The 14,360-nt window shown below is 37.9% G+C and overlaps 1 pseudogene across 1 annotated transcript; it reads right to left on the reverse strand.

Annotated features, from left to right (window-relative positions):
• Positions 1-5,371: 5,371 nt before the first annotated feature.
• On the reverse strand, positions 5,372-6,656 carry LOC123635249 (annotated as a pseudogene). Its single transcript, XR_006734081.1, has one exon. The product of XR_006734081.1 is annotated as a glyceraldehyde-3-phosphate dehydrogenase-like (transcript).
• Positions 6,657-14,360: the final 7,704 nt, after the last annotated feature.

Genomic DNA, 14,360 nt, shown 5'->3' on the forward strand with positions numbered 1-14,360 from the left:
GGAGTCAAGGTGAAGACACTGCAAGCCTAAGTCACTGGATGGGTCTTCAACACGAACATTTTAGTCTCCCAAGACCATAAGTGTAAACTGGGCTGGACAAGAAGGCTGCACACAAGTCAGGTGCACAGTCTTTGCCAAGTGATTTTTTTTTATAAACTTCTCATTCCCAGTGTTCCAATGCCCATGAATGTTTCTATTCTCATTCAACAAATATTTGAATGCATACTCTTTTTCCTTAACCACTTCTCCCTTGGCATGGTCAGGAACTTAGTCCATGGTTAAGACAGCATTTTATTATATAAATAAATGGCACTGGGAATCTGGATAGCCATAAAATATATTGAGTTGGATCCCTAAATTATTTCTTAGTAAAAATAAATCTAAGACAGATCGGAGATTTAAACTTCAAAATCAATATTCTTTTCGCATAACTTTAGAGTACCTTTTAAGCATGACACAAAACCCAGAAGTCATATAAGAAAAGGCTAATTGACTACATAGACTTATGTAATAAGCTACAAAATATATAAACCACATAATAGACTACAAACCTACATAAACTACATAAAATTATAAAATTTGATACATAAAAGTAAGGTACAAAACATGCAACAAATTAGGAAAAATATCTGCAACATATGACAAACAAAACTCAAATCCTTTAATATATGGAATTCCTACACATTAATGAATAAAGGCAAAGACATGTACAGAGAGTTCACAGAAAAGGAAACACAAATGGATTTTAACCATGAAATGATGATTAACCTTATTTGTAACAAGATAAATGCAAATTAAAGCCATGAGTTATAATTCTTGACCTGTCAGACTGGTAAATATTAAAGTCTGTTTAATACTGAGTGGATGAGGCAGAAACAGGCATTCTAATAGACATTTGGGATTATAAATTGGTATAACTTAGGCATGATTTGGTAATAGCTTTCAAAATGAAAAATGGTCATACTATTTGACCTAGCAATTCCATTTCTAGTAATGTATTCTGCAGATACACTAGCACATCTGTACAAAGATATTCATTAAAGCATTGTTTGCCATAGAAAGATATTGGAAACAGCCAATGGTCATCAGTAGAGGATTAGAAATAAAGTATGATGCAGCAATAAAAGGCAACACTATGCAGCTGTCAAAAGGAATGAGAAAGTCATTCCTTAACAGATACACTGTTAAGTTAAAAAAAAAAAAAAGCAAGATGCAGAACAGTGTGTAGAGCATGCTGCTATTTGCTATTGAGTTTAAAAATATATAGACACTCTCATTCACATATGTGTATTTGTGTAGATCCTCTGAAAAGATGTTCATCTGTTAAAATGGAAGGAGTATCCTGCTCCTACCTAAGGCCAAGCCCTCCTCTTGTGTCCTGTTCACACCCTCTCTCACCTTCTTGAGGAGTTTATTTCTGAAATGATCCCCTTCTTTCCTGAATTAATTTCTCTTTTTAAATTATTTCATATGCCTGTAAACATGCATTGGCATAATACATTTTAAGAAAAACTTCCCTTGATCTATATTTCTCTTCATCTGGGCTCTGCTTCTTCTCCCACATAATTTTAAATCAATATTCCTCCAAAAGATTAGTTATAACCTTTATATCCCCTCTTCAATCAATTTCAATTGAGCTTTTGCTAGTGCCAGCCCACTGAAACAATTGTCAGGATCACCAATGAGCATCCCTTGGTCAGGTCTGCTGTCAACTCTTCATCCCTACCTCACTTGCCCTTTCTGTAGCATTTGATGGCTAACAGCTCCCTTATTCTTGAAATGCTTTCTTTTCTAGGTTTTATGAAACCATACTCATCTGGTTTCCCTCCTGCTCCTTCTTAGGCTATTTTATTTTTCTCATGGGATTTATCAGTACCCAAAGCTATTTCGCGTCTCTCCACACAAAATAGATTGTAAGTTCATGGTGTGCTCTATCCCCAGTACTTAGACAGTGCCTGGCACCATTCCCCAGGGGATAAGAAAGTGGAGGATTAAAGGAAATGGATGGATACAAACTTTTTTCTGTAGACCTTTTTTTGAATCTTTGAAGTTTTGTACAATGTGTAATGTCTTAGCTATAAAAATAATAATTACACAAAATTTCCTACACATTGGATTTTACAGAATGGGAAGCTGAAGAATCTTGACAGTCATTCATCCCTCTCCTCTACCTCTTACAGGACCATACCAAACTGCCCTCTGTGTTTTTCTTTAGGAAGAGGAATGGAAATAGATGGGAAGTTATTTTTGTAGATCATCTTTGGCTCTGGCTTTTTCTCCTTCTCACCCAACCCCAGATGTTTTAGCAGTTGTTTTATTATAAATTGTCAGTAGTCATTCATGAATCTGAGAAAATTTTCTACTTCGGAAAACTGGGATGTTTCATCAACCCTATAGTCCTGGGAAAGCATGCAGTGGGTTTCCTTAATGTTGTTCGTCCTTGGAAACTAGGAGCCAGTTCAGGTTTTATTAAACCTGGCCCTGCTTCCTGGCCACAGATGCAAACTTATCATCTATAATTAAGCAGCTGATAACTTTGCAGGGAAGAAAGGTGATTCGTGATCTCTGTGTGATTCGTGAGCCCAATATAGATTCAGGATGGTATATGCCCATATCTCTGCTAAAATGTCAAACATAGCCTTTCGCAGGTCTGGACCAAATGGTGGGAGTCATCGCTGAGGTAAGGAGATCATAAATCATGGAAACAGATTGAGGCACTGGCTCCTCAGGGTTCTTGTCACAAGTCATTCTTCTTTTTCTGGGAGCCACTATTCTTGGGACAACCCTGGAGAGTTCGTGTTCTAATACTTGCCAAGACTGAGGCTGTGAGCAACAGATTTATATAATGCCACTCAGTGATGAAAGAGATTTCTGATTTTCACTGGAATTCATATTTCCTTTTAGATTAGCCAATATTAATCCTTAGCTAAATTCTTTTTATTTTTGACATATTTCAAAGCTACTCTTAGGGAAAACTATTCATTCAAAAGGTTTAGGGACTCAGACATAAATTGATATAGTGAAGAGAAAATAAATAACATTTATTGAATATCTCCTATATGCCTGACACAGTTGAGATTTTGGCATGTGTTTGGGAAAAGAAGCATCAGTGACCAATATACTTTGTAAATATTCTTCATGAAACGTGAGAGGTGGACATCAATTGTTCTTAGAGAAGGGAAGATCAATGTTGGTATAGAATCAAATGACTTACAATGAGAGGCATCTGGATTTCCTGTAATAATTCTGATATCTAGTGTTGTCCTGAACATCTAAATCAGGAATATGTAAAAATCTATGTTCAGTCTCAGCCACACTTTAGGATAGAATAGGGCATGGAAACACTCTTGGAAAACATAAGGATCCCCAGGTCCCACCCCAGGCCCACTATATTATAAAACTTGAAAGTGGGCCTGTTTGTATGTCTGAAGAACTTCATAGGTGATTCTGCTACATGTCTCTGGTTAAGACCCATCACCCTACATAGTACTCTCTCTGTCCTAAGCCTCCTCTGGAGTCTGTCATATCAACAGTTCCCCGCTTGGTCATATATGGGCTTTTCCTCCCATCAAAAGGCTGCTTTTTATTAAGTTTTTGAAAACAGATGTAATTCACATGCCATAAAATCCATCTTTTTAAAATATATTAATACAATTGAGTGGTTTTTAGTTTATTTACAGTTGTAAAAACATCATTACTATGTACTTCTAGAATATTTTCTTCACTCCAAAAAGGAACGCCATACCCCTTAGCAGTAAGTCCCTGTTCTCTTCTTCCCCTAGATGTTGGCAATCATTAATCTATTTCTGTCTCTATGGATTTGCCCATTCTGGACATATCACATAAATGCAATCATCCAATATGTAGCCTTTGTGTCTGGTGTCTTTCACTCACCATAACGTTTTCAAGGTTCATCCATGTTGTAGAATGAATCAGTACTTTATTCCTCTTTATGGCTGAATAATATTCCATTATATGGCTATACTACATTTTGTTTATCCTTTTATCAGTTGTCATGAATCATTTGGGTTGCGTCTACTTTTTGGCTGTTATGAATAATGCTTCTATAAACTTTCATTTACAAGTTTTTTAAAGGATGTAACTTTTCATTTCTCTTGGATATTTAGCCAGGAGTGGAATTGCTGGGTCAGATGGTAATTCTGTATTTAGTCAGACTGTTTTCCAAAGTGGTTGCATCGTTTTACATTCCTAACAGCAGTGTATGAGGTTTCCAACACATCCGCACAAACACTTGTTATTATCTGTCTTTTTTTAATAGCCATGCTAGTGAGTGTGAAGTTACTACATTGTGGTTTTGCTTTGCATTGCCCTGATGGCTGTTGATGTTCAACATCTTTTCATGTCTTTATTGGCCATTTGTATATCTCCTTTGAAGAAATGTCCATTCAGATTCTTTGCTCATTTTTACACACTTGATCTTAGCCAAAAGGCCGAGAAGCAATCTTTGCCCATTTTTAAATGGGGCTATTTGCCTCTTTGTTATTGAGTTGTAAGTGTTCTTTATAAATTTTAGATGTAAGTTTCTTATCATATATGTGGCTTGCAAAAATTCTCCCCCATTCTGTGGGCTGTTTTTACTTTCTTGATGGCGTCCTTTGGAGTACAAAAGTTATCAATTTAGACAAAGTCCAATTTATCTATTTTTTCTTTTGAAGTCCTTTTTTTTCTTTTGTTGCCTGTGTTTTTGGTGTCATAGCCAAGAAATAGTGCTAAATCCCAAGATTACTAAGATTTGTGATTATTGGTTTTTTTTTTTTTTTTTTTAGAGATGGGGGCTTGCTCTGTTGCTCAGGCTGGAGAGCAGTGGCATGATCATGTTAATAGCTCACTGCAACCTTGAACTCCTGGGCGCAAGCAATCCTCCTGCTTCAGCCTCTCAAGTAACAGGGACTACAGGCATGTGCCACCATGCCCAGCTAATTTTTAAAATTTTTATAGAGATGGGGGTCTCGCTAGGTTGCCCAGGCTGGTCTCAAACTTCTGACCTCAGGTGATCTTCCCTCCTTGGTCTCCCAAAGTGCTGGGATTACAGGCATGAGTGACTGTGCCTGGCTTGCTTATTGGTTTTTCTTTTTGTTTGTTTTGTTTTTTTGTGGTTTTAGTTCTTCAATTAGGTCTTAGATTCATTTTGGCTTAATTTTGTATATGGTGTGAGGTAGAGTCCAACTTCACTCTTATGCACGTGGCCATCCATTTGTCCCAGCACCATTTGTTGAAAAGGTGATCCTTTCCCCATGAATCACATTGGTACCCTTGTCAAAAATCAATTGACCCTAAATATCTGAGTTTATATCTGGACCATCAATTTTACTTCATTGTTTTATATGTCTATCTTTATACAAGTACAGTCTTTTTTTTTTTTGGCCGAGTACAGGGAACTTTATTGATGGTACATGACAAGGTGGGGCTCCCTAGGCCCCTCTCATTCTTCAGGGGCTCTGGCATGGAAACTATGTCTTGGGGAGGGGAGATTCTCAGTGAGGTGGGGACTGAGTAGGCAGGGACACCCCAGCAGCTGAGGCCTCTCTCTGTGCTCTGGCTGGGGCTGGTGGTCCAGGGCTCTTACTCCTTGGTGGCCATGTGGGCCACGAGGTCCACCACCCTGTTGCTGTAGCCAAATTCATTGTCGTACCAGGCAATGAGCTTTACAAAGTGGTCGTTGAGGGCGATGCCAGCCCCAGCATCAAAGGTGGAAGAGTGGGTGTCACTGTTGAAGTCGGAGGAGACAACCTGGTGCTCAGTGTAGCCCAGGATGCCCTTGAGGGGGCCATCTGCCGCCTGCTTCACCACCTTCTTGATGTCGTCATACTTGGCCGGCTTCTCCAGGCGGCAGGTCAGGTCCACCACCGACACGTTGGCGGTGGGGACGTGGAAGGCCATGCCAGTGAGCTTCCCGTTCAGCTCGGGGATGACTTTGCCCACGGCCTTGGCCGCGCCAGTCGACGCAGGGATGATGTTCTGGAAAGCCCCACGGCCATCACGCCACATCTTGCCAGAGGGGCCATCCATGGTCTTCTGGGTGGCGGTGACAGCATGGACTGTGGTCATAAGTCCCTCCACGATGCCAAAGTTGTCATGGATGACCTTGGCCAGGGGGGCTAAGCAGTTGGTGGTGCAGGAGGCATTGCTGACGATGGTGAGGTTGTTTTGGTACTTGTCGTGGTTCACGCCCATCACAAACATGGGGGCGTCAGCAGAGGGGGCAGAGATGATGACCCTTTTGGCACCCCCATCTAGGTGAGCCCTGACCTTCTCCAGGGTGGTGAAGACGCCAGTGTACTCCACAACGTAATCAGCACCCGTTCACCCCATTTGATTTTGATGGGATCTCGCTCCTGGAAGATGGTTATGGGATGACCATTGATGACAAGCTTCCGGTTCTCTGCCTTGACCGTGCCATGGAACTTGCCGTGGGTGGAGTCGTACTGGAACATGTAGACCATGTATTTGAGGTCAATGAAGGGGTCATTGAGGGCGACAATATCCACTTTGCCAGAGTTAAAAGCAGCCCTGGTGACCAGGCGCCCAATACGGCCAAAGCCGTTGATTCCGGCCTTCACTTTCACCATGGTGTCTCGGAGACGGTGCTGGCGCTGCGCGAGAAGATGCGGCTGTCTGTCGAACGGGAGGACCAGAGAGCCTACAAGTACAGTCTTGATTACTCTAGCTTTATAGTGAGTTTTGCAATCTAAAAGTGTGAATACTTTGGGTTTTTTTTTTTTTTGTTCTTTCCAAGATTGTTTTGGCTATTCTTGGTCCCTCATATTTACATATGAATTTTAGGGTCAGCTTGTCAATTTCTATGAAAAGCCAGCTAGGATTTTGATGAAGATTGCATTGAATGTGTAGATCAATTTGAGGAATATTAACATCTTAAAAATATTAAGGCTTCCAATCCATGAACCTAGAATGTCTTTTTCAGTTAATTTAAGTCTTCTTTAATTTCTTTCTTTTTAACTGTTAATAATAAATTATACAGATGTGTTTATTGGCAAAAAAAAGGTTTTGTAGTAACTAGTGACAATTTGTCCTTCAAAACTTCAAATTAATGAGGCTCTGTTTCACTATTAATAAAGACAGCAGTTGTACAGTATTTTCTTTTTTTCCCTATCCCCCCACAAGGAAATATTCATATTGAGAATGAGGAAAACACAGATACTCTAGTATTTATAGTTCTGAAATAAGCTGTATATTGTTTTCCAAATCTAATTAATCCATAATAAATAAAAATACTTCCAATAAAATATTTTTAAATTTTAAAATATGTTTCTTTTAACAGGTTTCTATAATCCAGGAACTTGTTACTAAAAATAAGATCGAAAGTGCTCTCATTTCATTCACTAATGCAAAAACTATTTAATAAGTAGTTATTATGTAGCACACATAATAAACATAAAAGAGCATTACCGTAAGTGATAACAAATGAATTGAAATGAGTAATCAAATTCTAATTCAATCTAATTTAAACTTACCATAAAGGGCTAAAAACATCACATGTTTTAAGAGAGGCTTCTTTAGTTTCTTTTAGTGATGTTTTGTAGTTTCTTATGTACACATCTTGGGCTTCTTTTTTTAGCTTTATTCATGTTTTATTCTTTCTGATGCTATTGTGAGTGGAATTGTTTTCTTAATTTCATTTTCAGATTATTCATTGATAGTATATAGGAATACAATTGATTTTTATATATGGATCTTGAATCCTGCAACCTTGGTGAAACTTGTTTCTTAGCTCTAGTATGGGTGTGTGTGTGTGTGTGTGTGTGTGTGTGTGTGTGTGTGTGTGTGTGTGTGTGATTTCTTAGAATTTTCATTTATATAATATAATGTTATCTGCAAATATAGATAGATTTTCTTTTCTAATCTGAATGCCTTATATTTCTTTTAGTTGTCTAATTGTCCTGACTAGCATATCCAGTATACTGTTGATAGAAGTGGCATGAGTGCACATTCTTGTCTTGTTTCTGATCTTGAGGGGTAATCTTTCCGTCTTTTACCATTAAGTACAATTTTACCAGTGGGTTTTTCATCAATGCCCTTTACCTGTTGAGGAAGTTCCCTTCTATTCCTAGTTTGTTAAGTATTTGTATAATGAAAGGGTATTATATTTTTGTCAAATGCTTTTTCTGTATCTATTAGGATGATCATGTGGTTTCTTTATTTTTGAGTTATCCTAGTGGTTGCCATAGAGAGTACAATTAACATCTTAATTTATACCAATATAGTTCAGATTTTCTACCAACTTTATTTCAATAGTGTGATGGTCAATTTTATGTGTCAACTTCACTGGGCCATGGAGTGCCCAGACACTTAGTCATACATTGTTCTGGGTGTTTCTGTTAGGGTGCTTTGTGAAGACATTAACGTTTAAATCAGACTGAGTAAAGCATTGCCTTCCTTAATGTGGATGGGTCTCATTCAATCAGTTAAAAGCCTGAATAGAATACAAAGGCTGACCTCTCCCCAAGTTAGAGAGAATTCATCCTGCCTGACTGCTTTGAACTAAGACGTCAACTTTCTCCTGCCTTTGGACTTGGACTGAAACATTATCTCTTCCTGGCTCTCAAGCCTGCTGGCCTTTGGGCTGGAACTACATTGTCTGCTCTTCTGGTTTTCAGGCTTTTGGACTCAGACTGGAATTACACCACTGGCTCTGCTGGGTGTCCAGTTTGCAAACTCACCCTGCAGATGTTGGGACTTGTCAGGTTCCATAATTACATGAATCAATTCCTTATAACACATCAGTCTCTCTCTCTCACTCTCTTTGATACTTGTGTGTGTGTGTGTGTGTGTGCGCGCGCACACACATATATTCTTCCTGCCTCATCGGTTCTGTTTCTCTGGTGAATCCTGATCAAAACAAATAGTATATAAAGACTTTGCTCCTGCATAGCACCATTCCCCCACTTTGTGCTACTATTGTCATACAAATTACATCTTTATGCATTGTTTGCCCACTAAGACAGATTTATAATTATTATTTTATACACTTGTCTTCTAAATCAGATGGGAGAAAAAGAGTTATAAACTAAAATATATTTATATTGTCTTTTATATTTGCCTATGTAGTTACCTTTAATGACATTTTTTACTTCTTCATGTGGATTTGAGTTACTATCTACCGGCTTTTCATTGTAGCCTGAAGGACTCACTTTAGTATGTCTTGTAGGGCAAGTCTACTAGTGACAAATTCTTTGTTTTTATTTATTTGGAAATGTCATAATTTCTCATGCATTTCTAAAGGATATTGCTGGATATAGAATTCTTGGTTTCTTTTAGCATTTTGAATGTGTTATCACACTGCCTTATGGCTTTGATAGTTTCTGAGGAGAATTCAGCTATTTACATTATTGAAGATTTCTTGTATGTGATGAATTGCTTTTGTCTTCTGCCTTCAATATTTGTTGTCTTTGATTACAATGTGTCTATGTGTGGATACTTGGAGTCCATTTAGCTTTTGTTATGCATCAAATATGGGAAGTTTTTGGCCATTATTTATTTAAATACTCTTGATGTTCCCTTTTCTCTCTTCTTCATGTTGATACACTTGATGGCATCCTATAAGTCTATAGTGTTCAAGTTTGGTGATCCTTCTGTCTGCTTAAATTGGCTGTTGAAAGTCTCTAGTGAATTTTAAATTTCAGGTATTGTACTTTTCAGTTCCCAAATTTCTATTTTCTTTTTAAAAAATAATTTCTACCTCTTTATTAATTTTCTCAATTTGGTGAGAGACATCGTTCTTATATTTTCCTTTACCTCTTCAAACATACTTAAAATAGCTGATTTAAAGTCTTCCTCATTTAAGTCTGGGCTTCCTCAGGGACTGTTTCTATTAAATGCTTTTCTCCTGTGTATGGACCATATGTTCTTATTTCCTTGTATGCCTTGTAATTTTTTGTTGAAAACTGAACATTTTAAATAATGGACAAATCTGGAAATCAGATTCTCAGTTCTTTTCAGGATTTCTTGTTGTTTGCTGTTTGTTATTGTTGTTTGTTTATTGAACTAATCTTTATAGTCTCTTTGTTGTGCATGGCCACTGACATCTACTCCAATAGCTTAATGGCTAGTTAATAATTGGGTAGAAATTTCCTTAAACGCTTGAGACCAGTAAGACCTCTGTGTGCATGTTGGGGCATGCCTTCAACACTCAGCCAGGCAGCTCACAACTCTGCCTTTTCATTTCCTGCTTGCACAGAGCCTCAAGTTTAGACAAAGATGAGAGCTCAGAGCCTTCTCAGGCCTTTCCTGAGTATGTGCACAGCCTTGCATGTGAGTATGGCTTTCTAGATTCCCAAGAATATGTGACAGTTTTTCAAAGGTCTATATGTATGCCTCATTCCCCAGCTCTTCTTTTAAGTCTTCTGGTTAGCCTGTTGTCCCAACTGTTATCTGCTTCCTCAAGCAGTCTCAATATAAAACAATTGCCTTTGATTATTTTTGATAAATGCTCCCAGGGAAAAGGCTGTTTGCACAGGTTGAGTTCTGAACCAGGCCAAATACATACTTGCTAGTGAGGTCTTCCAAGGAGCCACTAGACAGGTCAAATAATGATAGTTCTCTGGTAATGAGTCTTTGAAGAAGCCCCAGTCCTGTTGTGTCCCCTTCAGTGGCTTCCAGATTACTGGTTTTCACTGTAATTTTGAGGCTGTTGGTTTCAAGGCTACCATGGAGCTGAGGAGAGAGGGGATGGAATAGAGCAAGTTAATATGCTAGAAACCTTGCTCTTCTTACCAAGTCTCAGCTATTTTTCTTGAGTAAAATTCTCTGGATTGCTTCAAGCCTTTGGTTATTGTCAGAGTTTCTGAAAAAATTGATTCTGACAGTTTTGTCAGTGTTTTCATTGCTTTTATGGAGGAGAGGATTTTTGGAGACCTTTACTTGGCCAACTTCCCAGATTCTTTAGGTCCCCGGCTCCTAAGCTGTCTCCTCCTCAATCTTTTTTTTTTTTTTGACACAGAAATCTCACTCTGTTGCCTGGGCTAGAGTGCCATGGCATCAGCCTAGCTCACAGCAACCTCAAACTCCTGAGCTCAAGCAATCCTCCTCCTGCCTCAGCCTCCCGAGTAGCTGGGACTACAGGCATGTGCCACCATGCCTGGCTAATTTTTTCTGTATATATTTTTATTATATATTTCTTTCTATTTTTAGTAGAGACGGGATCTTGCTCTTGCTCAGGCTGGTCTCGAACTCCTGAGCTCAAACGATCCACCCGCCTCACCTCCCAGAGTGCTAGGATTACAGGCGTGAGCCACCGCGCCCAGCCCTCAATCTTAAATAACCAGCTAGGACCCTGCTTCTCTCAGAGATCAACTTACTTGTCTTTCCTACATGCCAAAGAAAATACCAAGTTTGGCAAAAGAAAATAATGGATTTATTAAGAAGCTTCAATTCATTGTAAGTGATTCATTGGAATTATGAAAATGGAAAGTTTCTGTTTCTAAAAGATTGGGAGTTTACTACTTCTCCCAGGTAACCAATTCTTCCTAGAAATGTGGGGAAATTTTTATGAACTCTGAGTGTTTAAATATATGTACAGAATGAAATATAGCTGGGGGAAAAATATAGCTGGAGAGGCCAAATGTCAATGGATACTGTTCTGTGAATAGACTTAAGACACATAGGTAAAATCTCTGTTTGGAATTGTATTATCTTTTTGTGTTCATACAAATAGATTGTGGAGTCAGGATGTGGAAAAGAGTTGCATTTTCTGAGTAAGATTTTTGGATTTTTCCCTTTTAAAGGGGAGACAATCTGATTTTCTCTATATCCTATGCCCTACTACAAGCCTTCATTACTTCTGCATGTGTTACGGAGTATTGTAATAATCTCTTAACCAGCCTTCCTGTTTCCAGTTTTGCCTCCTTCCCGTCTATGCTTCATATTTGCTGTCAAAGTGATCTTGATAAAGTGCATTTGAAATCCTTCAATAGCTCCCTATTGTCCTCAAAAATCCCAACTCCTTTGTATGGCCTGCAAGGCCCATTTTCATTTGGCTTCTGCATATTTGGGCAGCCTTATTTTTCTATCACCATATATGCACCCAATGATCCAATCATACTGATCTACTTGGAATTCTTCAAGTACCCTGTGCTTTTTGTTCCTCATATCTTTATGCCTCTGTACATATGGGTCTTTCTCCTTGGCTCATATCTACTCTCTATCTTATTTCATCTATTCAGTTGTCTGTCAGTTTATGTGCAATTAATTAAGCAAAGGAGAAATGAACTCCTTTTAAAATAACCATACACTAATTTAAAAATTACTCAGTTTAAAGTCATGTCAAAAGTTTTGGATCTTGGGATGGTCAAATGCAGTAGAACGTCCCCTAATCACAGTATTACACTACTTGTAGCAGGAGTCAAGATGATTTCCAGGCGGGTGTACACTTTCTGAATTTTCACAGGGTACTATATGGTTTTGGTGTTCTCAAATGAATCTCTGTAAATGTATATACTTTCTGAGAGAATATTTAAACCACAAGGAAAAACATAAATTAATATCTCCATAAGGGCCCTAGATGAAGCAGTGAAAAACTATTTCAGTCTGTACCCAGGTGTACATAGGTGGCAGAACAATAGTTGAACTCACTGCCTAGATGAAAGTGTTGAATCTAGAACATTACCACAAATCATTATTTTTCTTGTGATAGAAAAACAAAAGATAATATAGTTAATTGTGATTGGGTAATGTCAGTGAATTGAAATGTTTATTGACCAAAAAAATTTTAGAACTAATAAACATACTCATTAAAGTTGCAAGATACAAAATCAGCACACAAAATTCATTAGCACTCTAATACACTAATAATGAACTATCAAAAAAGGAAATAAAGAAAATAATTTCATTTATAATAGTATTGAAAAGAATAAAATATTTAGGTATAAGTTTAGCCGGGAGGTAAAAGATCTGTACACTGAAAACTATAAAACATTTATGAAAGAAATTGAAGATGACAGAAATATATGAAAACATATTCTATGTCCATGGATTGGAAGACTTAATATTGTAAAAATGTCCATATTACTGCAAGGGATCTACAGATTCAATATAATGCCTATCAAAATTCCAATGGCACTTTTCACAAAATTAGAAAAAACAATCCTAAATTTATATGGAACCACAAAAGATCCCAAATATCTAAAGCAATCTTGAAAAAGAGGAGCAAAAGGAGGAGGCATCATACTTCTCAATTTTAAATTATATTACAAAGCAACAGGAATCAAAATTGTGTGGTACTGGCATCAAAATAGACACATAGATCAGTGGAACAGAATAGAGAGCCCAGAAATAAAGCCATGCATGTACAGTAAACTGATCTTTGACAAAGGTACCAAGAAAACACAATAGGAAAAGGATAGTCTCTTCAATAAATGGTGCTGGGAAAACTGGATAGCCATATGCAAAAGAATGAAGTCAGACCCTTATCTTACATCATATACAAAAATCAACTCAAAATGGACCAAAGGCTTAAATATAAGACCTGAGACTGTAAAACTCCTAGAAGACATAGGGGAAAAGATTCTTTACATTGGTCTTGGCAATGATTTCTTGGATGTGACACAAAAAGCACAGGACACTAAAGCAAAAATAGACAAGCAGGACTACAATAAACAGAAAAGCTTCTGTACAGCAAAGGAAACAAAGGCATGAAAAGGCAACCTGTAGAGAGAAAATATTTGCAAACAATATATTTGATAAGGGGCTAATATCCAAAATATACAAGGAATTAATACAACTCAATGGCAAAAAAAGTAAATAACCCAGTTAAATAATGGGCAAAGGACCTGAATAGACATTTCTCAAAAGAAGACATAAATGGCCAACAGCATATTAAAAGATACTCAGTATCACTAACCATCAAGGAAAGGCAAAACAAAGTCATGAAATATTAGCACCTTATGCCTGTTAGGATGGCTACCAACAGGTTCCTCAAAAAAATTAAAGATAGAACTACCATATGATCCAGCAATCTCACTTCTGGGTGTACATCCAAAGGAAACGAAATCAGTGTCTTGAAGAGATATCTGCATTCCCATGTTTGTAGCATTATTCACAACAGCCAAGATATTGAAATAGGCTGGTGATGTCAGCAAGATGATGAAATAGATCTCCCAGAATCATTTTCCCCCACAAAAATACAACTAGAAACTATTCAAAGACAAGAATACCACCCTGAATTCACCAGAACTCAGAGGAGAAGTAGAGAAACCCCCTGGGCCCACAAAATCGAGAGAAGCCATGACTGGTAAGAGAAATGGTCATTTCAAACAGTGCCACCCCCTTCCAGGCCACCATAATGCCACTCACAGAGAATTTTCCTAGACCTGTGGTTTCTGAGG

The sequence above is a fragment of the Lemur catta genome, chromosome 3, assembly GCF_020740605.2.
Source record: "Lemur catta isolate mLemCat1 chromosome 3, mLemCat1.pri, whole genome shotgun sequence".
In the NCBI taxonomy this organism is placed as follows: domain Eukaryota; kingdom Metazoa; phylum Chordata; class Mammalia; order Primates; family Lemuridae; genus Lemur; species Lemur catta.